We start from the raw sequence: 11,112 nt of genomic DNA, 5'->3' as shown, positions 1-11,112 counted from the left end.
TTCCATTGTATGTGGGACCATAGATGAGATCCTCCACATCCCCCTTATAAACTGACCTTGAACCTAATCTTAGGTGCCTCATCCCCCTCAACTGATTACTGAGCTCAAAGATCCCAAAGTGTAAATTTGGAAGCAAAGGTATCAGAGAACACCTTCCTCCCTACTGATCACCATCCTGGAATGTAGGAAAAAGGAAAAAGCATCCCTGACACACAGCAGAGATAGGACTTTTCCTGCACAAAAAGGGAAAGCTGGGAAGCAGTCTTGGAGAGGTGCCACCTTCCCCTCCCCCATGTAGATACAGATTTGGAAGCCCAGAACACCCCTCCCATCTCCAGTCCTCCTGAGGCCTTGATCAGAGACCCAGAAAGTCTTTTAATAAATCACAGAAGTATTGTGCATGGACCTTCCCCTCTTCCTTTCTCTAGTTCAAATGATCACTCCTTTAGAGAGGCTTTTGTTGGTAAATATAGGAAACGAAATGCGCATACAGGGGTGGGGAAACTAAGTTTTCTCACCTTAAAACTTCTCCAATCCATAGGGAACCCTCATTGGAACTGTTGCAATGACTGGTCCTAATTAAATGGAAAAATATGAGTCTAATCCTCTCTTCGAAAAGCAGCATGGGATAGAGGAAAGGTACTAGATGTTTGTAGTCAGAGGTCCTGGGTTCAAATCATGGCTCTCTTATTTACTACCTGTGTGACCTTGAGCAAATCACTCAGTTTCTCTGGGCCTCAGTTTCCTCATCTGTAAAATGAGGAGGTTACACTAGCTGGGCTCTGAGGTCCTTTCCAGCTGTGAATCTATGAGGCTATGAAAGCACAGTAGGCCTTAGCATGTTGATTATGTCCCACAACTCACACATGGGATTGAGAAGGGAACAGAATGTGGAAGAAAATAGGCCCAGATAAGCCTGTGAGAAGCACCAAGGAAGACCCTTTCCCCCAAGATGGCGCTGAAGGCGAAGAAGGAAGCAGTTGTCCCCCACAAGACAGATGCTAAGTCTAAGGCCTCTAAGGCCAAGAAGGCAGTGTTGAAGGGTGTTCGTAGCCACAAAAAGAAGAAGATCTGAACGTCCCCCACATTCTAGCGACCCAAGACACTAAAACTTCAATGGCAGCCCAAATATCCTCGGAAAAGTGCCCCTCAGAGAAACAAGCTTGACCATTATGCCATCATTAAGTTTCTCTTGACCACTGAGTCCGCTATGAAGAAGACTGAGGACAACAACATCCTGGTCTTCATTGTGGACATAAGGCTAACAAGTATCAGATCAAGAGGGTGGTAAAGAAGCTGTATGACATTGACGTGGCCAAGGTCAACACACTGATCTGGCCTGATGGAGAGAAGAAGGCCTATGTCCGACTTGCTCTAGATTATGATGCTTTAGATGTTGCCAACAAAATTGGAATCATCTTAACTGTGTCCAGCTATCCCACTCCACCTACAATAAAAAAGTTTTCCAGTAAAAAAAAAAAAAAGAAAAAGAAAAAGAAAACAGGCCCAGTGGCTGACCCAGAGTAGTAGATGTGTCCTCAATTAAAATTTAAGCTGCTTGTGACTCTTGGGCGAAAGCAGGTATGGCTTGGCTTCAGTGTTCAGGGAATTCTGCTGGGAGGTAGGGGGAGGGTGCTGAGCCTGGAGTCTGGTAAGACCTGAGTTCAAATCCAGCCTCAGACACTTACTAGCTGTAAGACCCTGAACAAGTCACTACACCGCTGCCTGCCTCAGTTTCCCCTACTGTAAAATGGGGATAATAACAGCACCTACCTCCCAGGGATGTTGTGAGGATTGAATGAGATAATAATAGTAAAGTGCCTAGATCAGTGCCTAGCACATAGTAGGCACTTAATAGATGCTTAATCCCTCCTTCCCTCCTTTTCCTCAAGGAACTCGAATCTATGTGGGGGGAGGGGAAGGGGAATGAGGGCACACACCCATACAAACACGCATACCCAGCTAAGATAGTGAAAGTCAAATATTGTTGCTGAGAAAAGGGTTGGGTTGCCTGCCTTTGTCAGCTAGGTGCCAACGAAGCTTTTTCTTCCTCCAGACTGTGTCCTCTATGTGTCTCTCACACAGTTCTGGTCTCTCTGTCCCATTGGCTGCTGGTCTTGTGCAATCTAAAATGTCATCGCTGAAGATTGTGTAAAGCCAAGACAACAGTTTCATTGGGTGCTGAGTCAGCAGTGGGGGAAGGTGTGGTCATTCATGACCATGACTCAATAGGCAGCAGGAAGGCTTGGTAACTGACAGTCACGGAAACGGAGCCAGGCTGGTGGTGAGGGCATTTCCTGCTACTCCAAAAAAAAAACCCTTTAGTAATGGTTTTAGGGAAGGGGAGTCCTCCTCGAAGCTGGTCACTGTGGATGAGAGCCTGGCATCCCCCTGCTACATCTAGGCACTCCACTTAAGCTGCAACAAATCCTTATGAGCTTTTTCCCACTAATTCATCCAAAAGCCAAATAGTCGAGCTCTTCTTCAGGAAATTCAGACTCTCTTCTGGTGTCTTTCGATTTGGAGACCATTGACAGTGAGGTGCTGGTAAATATTTAACAACCAGCTCGCTGGGGGAAGGGAGGAGATGTGCCAACTATACTGTTTTAAGTTTAACTTGCATTATTAACATTTTCCCCTCCTTTTCTTAAGTCTAGTCAATCAACAAAACCGTCAATCAAGCCCTGATTTGTAGCACTTGCCGATTTCCAAGGTGTAATTGCTCACACTGAAAATTTAACTATTGGCTGAGAGCCCTTTTGAGGCGGCTCCTGTATGCTCCTGATCGTGAATTTGACACATTTTTGCCATTGCCTATGTAACCTAGGCATATCTGAGCATGCCCAGTTCTCCTAACATGGAGGTTTCCTTGAGAAGTCTGTTGAGCATGCTCCGTTTTCCTCACGTAGAACTCGCTGTGTCCCGTATCACATGGTTGGGGTTCGCCTCTTTGATTGGCTGCCTTCGGCTCTGAACAGTTCTCACTCTTTTTATTGGACTCTTTCTGTGTACTCCCTTCCGCAGTCTCCGTGGACGGAATATCCCATTTCCTCTGCAACGCGGTGACAGCCTTTACCTTGCTCCTTCCCTTTTCTTTTGCTCTGACTCCCAGAAATGGGACTGGGGTGGCTTCCTCTGTTCTGTCCTCCTCACCTTGAGGTGCCCAAGATCACCCCAGTAGGACCCCGGAGTTCAAACCCTGGCGAACTTGGGGCTAGGACTGCTGGGGGGTGGAGAAGGACTGGTGCAGCCAGCCTGCTGGGCATGGAAGACCCGAGAAAGCCAGGGCGCCTGGAACCTGAGCCCGAGCAGGGTTTGGACTTGGAGCGGAGCCAGTGCTCTCTGGGCACCGAGCTAAGCTAGGAACCAAATTCCCCCACCCCCCCCCCCCCCGACTAAGCTGGTGCAGAGGGGGCAGGGGGATGGTGTCTCCTGCGTGCGTGCATGTGTTTGTGAAGTATGTTTGTATATTTGTGATTAAGTCTTCTGAAGTAAATAGCCCTTTGTAAAAGCTAATCTGATCGTCAGTCGCTAAACGGAACTGCCCTTCAGGGGACCCAACCTCTACACTTGGGGGAAACACCAAGGAGGGGGAGGAGCTTGAGCCATTAGCACAGAACCTGGATAACTCTGGTCTCCCTTTAGGGTACTGGAGACCTCTAGGAAGGAAATGGTAAAATCTAACATGCCTGGCCTTTTTTTTTTTCCGGGGGGGGGGCAGGGAGAGGAACCTAGTGGCGCCTGAATTACACGTTCCTTAGAACTAGGAAATCTTAAGTCCTTGAGAGTAAGGACTTTCATTTTTTGTCTTTGTATTCCAAGCACCCAGCACCGTACCTGACACTAATGTGGCAGATACGTAAAGACTGCTGGATGATTAATTTATAGGACCCGAGGGCATCATTTCTGAAGAAAGGACATCTTTCTGTTGCCAGGAGGGGGCGGGGGGGGGGGAGGAATGACTTATCTAGTAAGGAAAAAAAAAATGCATTACCCAGGCCAACTCCTCCCTTCTGCCTTCAGCTCTCAATCTAACCAGGACTGAAAGTACAAAGTAAATAAGGTTAAAGTAATAATAATAATTCTCCACACATAGCTTTTAATGGAAGCAAACTTTGAGTAGTTGAATAGTGAACCAAACGTTCTACAAAGTCATGTTTTCTGCTGAATTGCAGACTTCTTGTCCAACCAGAATCATTTAAAAAAAAATATTCCTTTTAAACAAATACGAAACAAAACAAATTTCAATGTACACAGCTGAACATAGAAGAGAGGATTCAAAACAAATTTCCATTTCACGAAAAGCTATGTAATAAATCCTACACATTTTCAAAGGAACCCAGCTTTTCTATGCTTCCTTTTAGGTTTTCTTTTGTTCTGTGCGCTTTTATTTTTTTCTCCTTCCCCCTTTTGGGAAGGCTACAATTAAACATATATATATGTGTGTATATATATATTATATATATATATATCACATATATGTCCATAAACATACACATATATACATATACACACATACATATATGTAAGACCATACTATGCATATTTCTACTTGTCAGTTCTTTCTCTTCCTTCATAAGTCCAAGTCTTTCCTTCTTCTAAATCAACCAGCTCATCATTTCTTATATCACAGCAGTATTCCATCACAATCACATACCACAGCTTTTTTAGCCATTCCCCAATTGAAGGGCATCTGTCATTTTAGCCAACCAGAATCAACTGACATTTATCAAGCCTTTATTATATTCCAGGCTTTGTGCTAAGTGCTAGGGATATGAGGAAAGGCAAACACAGTCCCTGCCCTCAAGGAGCTTACATTCAGAGAGAGAAAATACGCACATGTGCAAGTCCAATACTAGGTAACCTTAGAAGTGAAGCATGTCTGTTCTAGCCCTCTCTCTCAGGGCCAGGCAGGCTACAACTCCCCTTGGAGAGGGTGAATGGCAGCTTCCAAGGCTGTAGAGAGATTAAGAAAAGGCCACTGGATTTCACAATTCAGACTTCACTGGTGACTTTGGACATTCACTTTCAGTTGACTGATGAGGTCCCAAGCTAGGAAGTGAAAAGAGAAGTGGAGACACAGACTATAGACACTTTCTTAAGGAATGTGGCTGAGAAACGGATGTTCTACTTCTCCATCTCAGCCACATTTCTAAGGCCCTTTTATTATACCATTCCAAAGCATAGCTAGCCTGAATAAAGGAAAAAAGACAGCTCTTCTAAGAATGTTTTCCCCCAGCAGTATAGTGGGGAATGTTCTAGACCTGGAGTCAGGAAGACCCACGATCAAATCTTGCCCCAACAGTAACTGTGGGACCCTGAACGAGTACTTTTCCCTCTCTGGGCTTCAGTTTCCTCCTTTGTAAAATGAGGGGGTTGAACCAGATGGCCTCTGAGGTCCCTTCCAACTCCAGATTTAGGGTCCTATAGGTGACTTTGGACAAATCCCTTCCCCTCCCTGGGCCACAGTTTTCTCCTCTGTAAAATGAGGCAGTTGGGCTCAGTGGCCTCAGAGATTCTGACAGCTCTGTATCTCAAGTCCTTTGATCTTTAGAAGGTAAGTAACAACACCTGTTTATTGAGTGCCTAATGCATACAGTACTAGGCCCTCAGGATTAGAGATAGTGCAGTACAATGAGAAGAGCACTGTATTTGTATTCAGAGATCCTAGGTTCTGATCCCAGTTCTACTACTTACTAGCTGTGTGACCTTGGGCAAGTCACTCCACCCTGATATATAAAACTAGGAGGTTGGACTAGAGGTAACTTCTGAGGTTCCTTCCAGCTCTAGATCTCTGATCCTATGCTTCAAAGAGCCAGGGTCTGAGTCAAAGTAAGCAGATGGCCAGCTAAAGTAGCAAAGCATATGCTGAACACCAAATGGTCAGTATAGACAATAAATGGAGTTCGTAGGACAGAGAGAAATGACTTGAGCAGGCATTGTCCATTGGAAAAAATCAAAGCCAGAAGAGGTCTGAGAGACCATCTGGTCAATCCCCCTCATTTTAAAGATGGAGAAACGGAGACAGAATGAAAGTGACTTGCCCCAAAATCACATAGGTAGGTAGTAAACTATCAGAACCAGGATAGAAACCCAAGCCCTCTAACTCTGTTGCCGAAAGAAGGAACAAAAAGAAGAGCAAAAGGCAGGAATTCATAATGTGACAGATGAGTCATCTGAAATGCTTGCATTATTCAAATGGGCTAGAACCACTGACCATATTTTACATCATTATAACTTCAAATTTGAATATGTCACCATTTGACGGGTGTCACTGTTCACATTAATCAGGTTCCTTCTAGGGGACCAATGAATAGTCAATAAATAATAGTCAACAAACATTTATAAAGCACCTACTATGTGTCAGACACTGTGCTAAGTAAACACTGGTGAAACAACTATTGATTGGTTTGGAAAGGAAAGTAGTGGAAGAATGGATAGTGGGCACCAGATTGGGGTGGACCTTGAAGACAAGGTTAAAGAATCTATTATTATTTTATTCTGTAGGCACAGAGGTGCCATTTAACATTTTTGATCAGGGTTTGTCAATATAAAGTGTTTTAGACCATTCCTCAATGGCTAAGTGGCCAATGGCTATGAATAAACACTTTCCACCCAAAAAAACTTCAAACTACTGTTAAACATGGTCTGGGATAGGACTGACCCAGGCCAATCCCTAGCAGTTTAGGTTCAGTATTGAAACAGAATGAGTTTTGATTTTCACCACAACTCTGGATTGTAAGGGTACCAGAGGTTCCCAAATTTATTTGGCCTACTGCCCCCTTTAAAAAAAAAATTACTCTATCCCCCTTGAAATGTACTTTCTTTAACCCTTTAATGTTTTTTTAAAAATTTGCATCATTTCAAAAATATATAAAATATTTTTGAAATGATGCATCTTAAATTTAATAACTTATTGTAAATTTGTGGCTTTTTCCTGCATTGAAATTTTAATGATGCAATATTGCATCATGTAACCATATAGTATTTTATTGTAAACAAGTCATTACATGTACATATCCCTGCCAATACGTGCTGGACTTCCCGACAATGTGGAACATGTTTGCCTGCCAACACTTGCTTGGTAAAACCTGTAGGCAGACTTGACCAACTGATTGGTTATAACTTGCATTTTGTGTTTTTATTTGGAAAATAACGTAATCACTACAACTTTAACTCTGTTATACAACAGATGAAACATGTATGAATGGTTTTTCAAACTTTTCTTATCTTCTTTTCTTATGCTTCCACCACTCCCTTTTATTCAACACCCCCAATTTCACCTGAGGCTACTACTGCCCCCCAGGATCGATCCAGCACCCCCCCCCACCCGGGGGCAGTATCTCTCACTTTGGGAACCTATGGATTACTATCTTTATTTTATAGATGAACAAACTAAGGTAGGCAAAGGTTAGGTGATTTGTACTAGGTCACCTTACTGCTAAGTGTCTGAGGCCAAATTTTAATTCAGATCTTCTAAGTCCAAGCCCAGTGCTTTATTCACATTCCCACAACCCGATTCTTTTCTATATTTCAGTTCAATTCAATAAACATTAATGTAACATATGCTGGGATTTGAAAGAAAAATAAAGTTAACAGCTTCTTTCCTCAAGGAACTTGCATGTTATTGGAATGATATTATTTTATCGTCAGTCAATAAACATTTATTAAAAGTCTGCTATGTTTAAAAAAAAACCAAAATGAATGTGCACAGCACTGGCAGTAGAGGAGGGGGATTGCATCAGATTTGGGTGGTTCTCAGAGGTGGCAGTGATCACAGCAGGCAGATGTAGGTGCAGGTGTGGGAGAGTGGTCTGGTCCCAAGGTGTGTCTAGGTAGGGTTGAAGCATGAGGAGAGCTGAATTAGTGACATTCCAGGATGTGGCTGAAGACTTCACCTGGGAGGAGTGGGTCACTTGGAGCTGACTCAGAAGAACCTGTACAGGGATGTGATGCCAGAGAACTATTAGAACTTTGTCTCTTTTGGAGCCCTTCAGCCCCCAAACCTCATGTGATCTCCCAGTTGGAGAGAAATGCACCATGGATAGGATAGAGAAAAGTCCTGAAAGGCATTTGCCAAGATTTTTTTATTCAGAAGACCAGATTAGAAACAGTCAACTTCATGGGAGGCAGAGCCAAGAAGGTAGAGAAAAGGCATCAGCTCACCTGAGCTCTCCCTCAAACTCCTCTGAATACCTTTAAATAATGCCATAAAACAATTCCTAAAGCAGCAGAACCCACAAAAGGACAGAGTGAAATAACTTTCCAGCCAAAGACAACTTAGAAGGTTGACAGGAAAGGTCTGTCAAACCTGGATGAGAGAGGAACACAAGGGGCAGGTAGGTGGCGCAGTGGATAGAGCACCGGCCCTGAAGTCAGGAGGACCTGAGTTCAAATCCGGCCTCACACCAACCACTTACTAGCTGTGTGACCCTGGGCAAGTCACTTAACCCCAATTGCCTAAAAAAAGAGAGAGAGAGAGAGTGGAACACAGTCTAGCACAGGCTGCTCCAGCACAGACCCAGTCCCAGCAAACCAGGAGTATGCCATAGGAGCCACTGAATCAGTAGCTGCAGCAGCGGTGGCTGCTTCCAAAGCTCTCAACTGATGGACAGTAAGGGGGTCAAACAACTAACTGATCAGAAGTAGATTTTGGGCATCTCTTTGCTGGTCCTGGGGGCAGGACTCTGTTACTTTGCCCACACTCAGATCTGGGTTGCAGTCCTTGGTGGCAGTCCCAGGGCGAGGAGGAGCACTAGCACAGCAAAACTTGCTGGCTACAGTGGAACGGGGACCCTTGTCACAGTTCCAGGACAGAAAAGAGTGCTTGTGGTCACTCACAGACCAGAGCACAGGCCAGAAGAGTAATAAATACATCTCTCCTTAGATCATACCACCTTGGGAGAACTGAAAACTTACAGGTCCCTAGAAGTATCTCTGAAAACAGCTGCATAAAACCCCTGAAGCTTGGGACAGTGTGCCCCTCCACCCTGGAAACAGAGCCTCACCTTAACAAAGAGTTAAAAGTTAAGAAATAGACTGGGAAAAAGAGCAAACAACAGAAAAAAGTTCTGACAATAGAAGTTAAAAATTAGAATTGAGCAAATGGAAGCTAATGACTTTATGAGAAATCAAGAAACAATAAAACAAAATCAAAAGAATGAAAAAAAATAGAAGACAACATGAAATATTTCATTGGAAAAACAACTGACCTGGAAAATAGATTCAGGAGAGATAATTTTTAAATTATTGAACTACCTGAAAGCCATGATCAAAAAAGAGCCTAGACATCATCTTTCAAGAAATTATCAAGGAAGGGCAGCTAGGTGGCACAGTGGATAGAGCTCTGGCCTTGGAGTCAGGAGGACCTGAGTTCAAAATGGCCTCAGACACTAGACACTTAAGCAAGTCACTTAACTCTGATTGCCTCACCAAAAAGCAAAAAAAGACCAAAAAACAAAAAACAAACAAACAAAAAAAAAACCCTAAAATCACAGGGTAAAATAGAAATTGAAAAAAAAATCCACAAATTACCTTCTGAAAAAGATCCCAAAATGAAAACTCTCAGAAATGTTACAGCCAAATTCCAGAGCTCCCAGAAAGAAACAATTTAAATATCATGGAGTCACAATCATGATAGCACAAGATTTAGCAGCTTCTACATTAAAGAATTGGAGGCCTTGGAATACGATATTCCAGAGGACAAAGGAGCTAAGATTACAACGAAGAATCACCTACCCAGCAAAACTGAGTATAATCCTTCGGGGGAAAAATAGACATTCAATGAATAGAGGACACAGATATTACAAACAAATGTAAAAAGAAATAGTAAATATATACTTTACAGACCATAACACAATAAAAAGAGTAATTGGTTTAGGGATCACAAACAAAAAACACATATCTAAATGGAAACTTACCAATGAAATCTTAAATAACAAGTGGGTCAAAGAACAAATCATAAAAATAATAAGTATGTGAAGGAAATAATGATAATGATGGAATTAAATACCAGATTTCTGGGATGCACCTAAAGCAGTTGACAGGGGGAAAGTCCTTATCCTTACAAACATACATTAACAAAATAAGAAGAGAGGATTAATGAATTGAATATATATTTTTAATTAGAAAGCCAACAAATAAAATAAGCACAAAAGAGGAGGTATTAAAAATTAGAGAAGTAGATAAAATGGAAACAAAAAAGCCATAAAAATAACAAATAAAACTAAAAGCTGATTCTTTGAAAATACTAATGAATTTGATAAACCTTTAGCTAATCTGATTAAAGATAAAAGGGCAGAAAATCAAATCAATTAAATAGCAGATGAGCAAGGTGAAGTTACAACAAACCCAGAAGAAATAAAAAGAATAATCAGAACATATTATATACAGTTATATGCTAACATAACTGAGAACACAAAAGAAATAGAGGAATACCTTCAAAAATATAAAAGACCCAAACTATCAGAAAACCAGCTAGACTAGATTTTAAATAACCCAATCTCAGAAAAGGAAATTGAATTAGATATAAAGGGACAAATTCCTGGTCCTCATGAATTCAAAAGAGAATTCTATCAAACTTTTAAAGAACAATTAGTGCCCATACTTTACAAGTTATTCTCAAAAGTTGAGAAAGCATTCTGCCAGAATTCTTTCATGAGACATAGTCCTAATATCCAAACCAGAGAAAAGTAAAACACAGAGGGAAAACTATAGGCCAATATTATTAATTAATATTGACCTAGGAATTTTAAACAAAATCTTGTCAGACTATGGTGATTTGTCCAAGAAGTCATTTGTTGTGACTAAGTTGGATTTATACCAAGAATGCAATGGTGGTTCTACATTAGGAAAACAATCAATATGATCATATTAAAAACCAAAACATCCAAAACCACATGATTATCTCAAATGATAAAGGTAGAAAAAGTCTTTGACAAAGTACAACACTTTTATGCTAAAAACTCTACAAAGTACAGGCATAGAGGTATCTTTTTTAATATCATAAAAAAACTAAAGCTAAAAAAGTAAGCATCAGATGCAGGGGAAACACTCAAAACTTTTCCAATAAATACAGTAATAAAGCAAGGACATCCCTTCTTCCCATTATTA

General features: G+C 41.7%; 1 pseudogene; it reads left to right on the top strand.

Annotated features, from left to right (window-relative positions):
- The first annotated feature begins 952 nt into the window (after positions 1–952).
- LOC114030894 lies at positions 953–3,363 on the top strand (annotated as a pseudogene).
- The last annotated feature ends 7,749 nt before the right edge of the window (positions 3,364–11,112 follow it).

Source organism: Vombatus ursinus, unplaced genomic scaffold (assembly GCF_900497805.2).
Source record: "Vombatus ursinus unplaced genomic scaffold, bare-nosed wombat genome assembly UNPS02015024.1, whole genome shotgun sequence".
NCBI lineage: Eukaryota > Metazoa > Chordata > Mammalia > Diprotodontia > Vombatidae > Vombatus > Vombatus ursinus.
The sequence above is the reverse complement of the archived record's forward strand: the minus strand, read 5'-3'. Positions and strand labels throughout refer to the sequence as shown.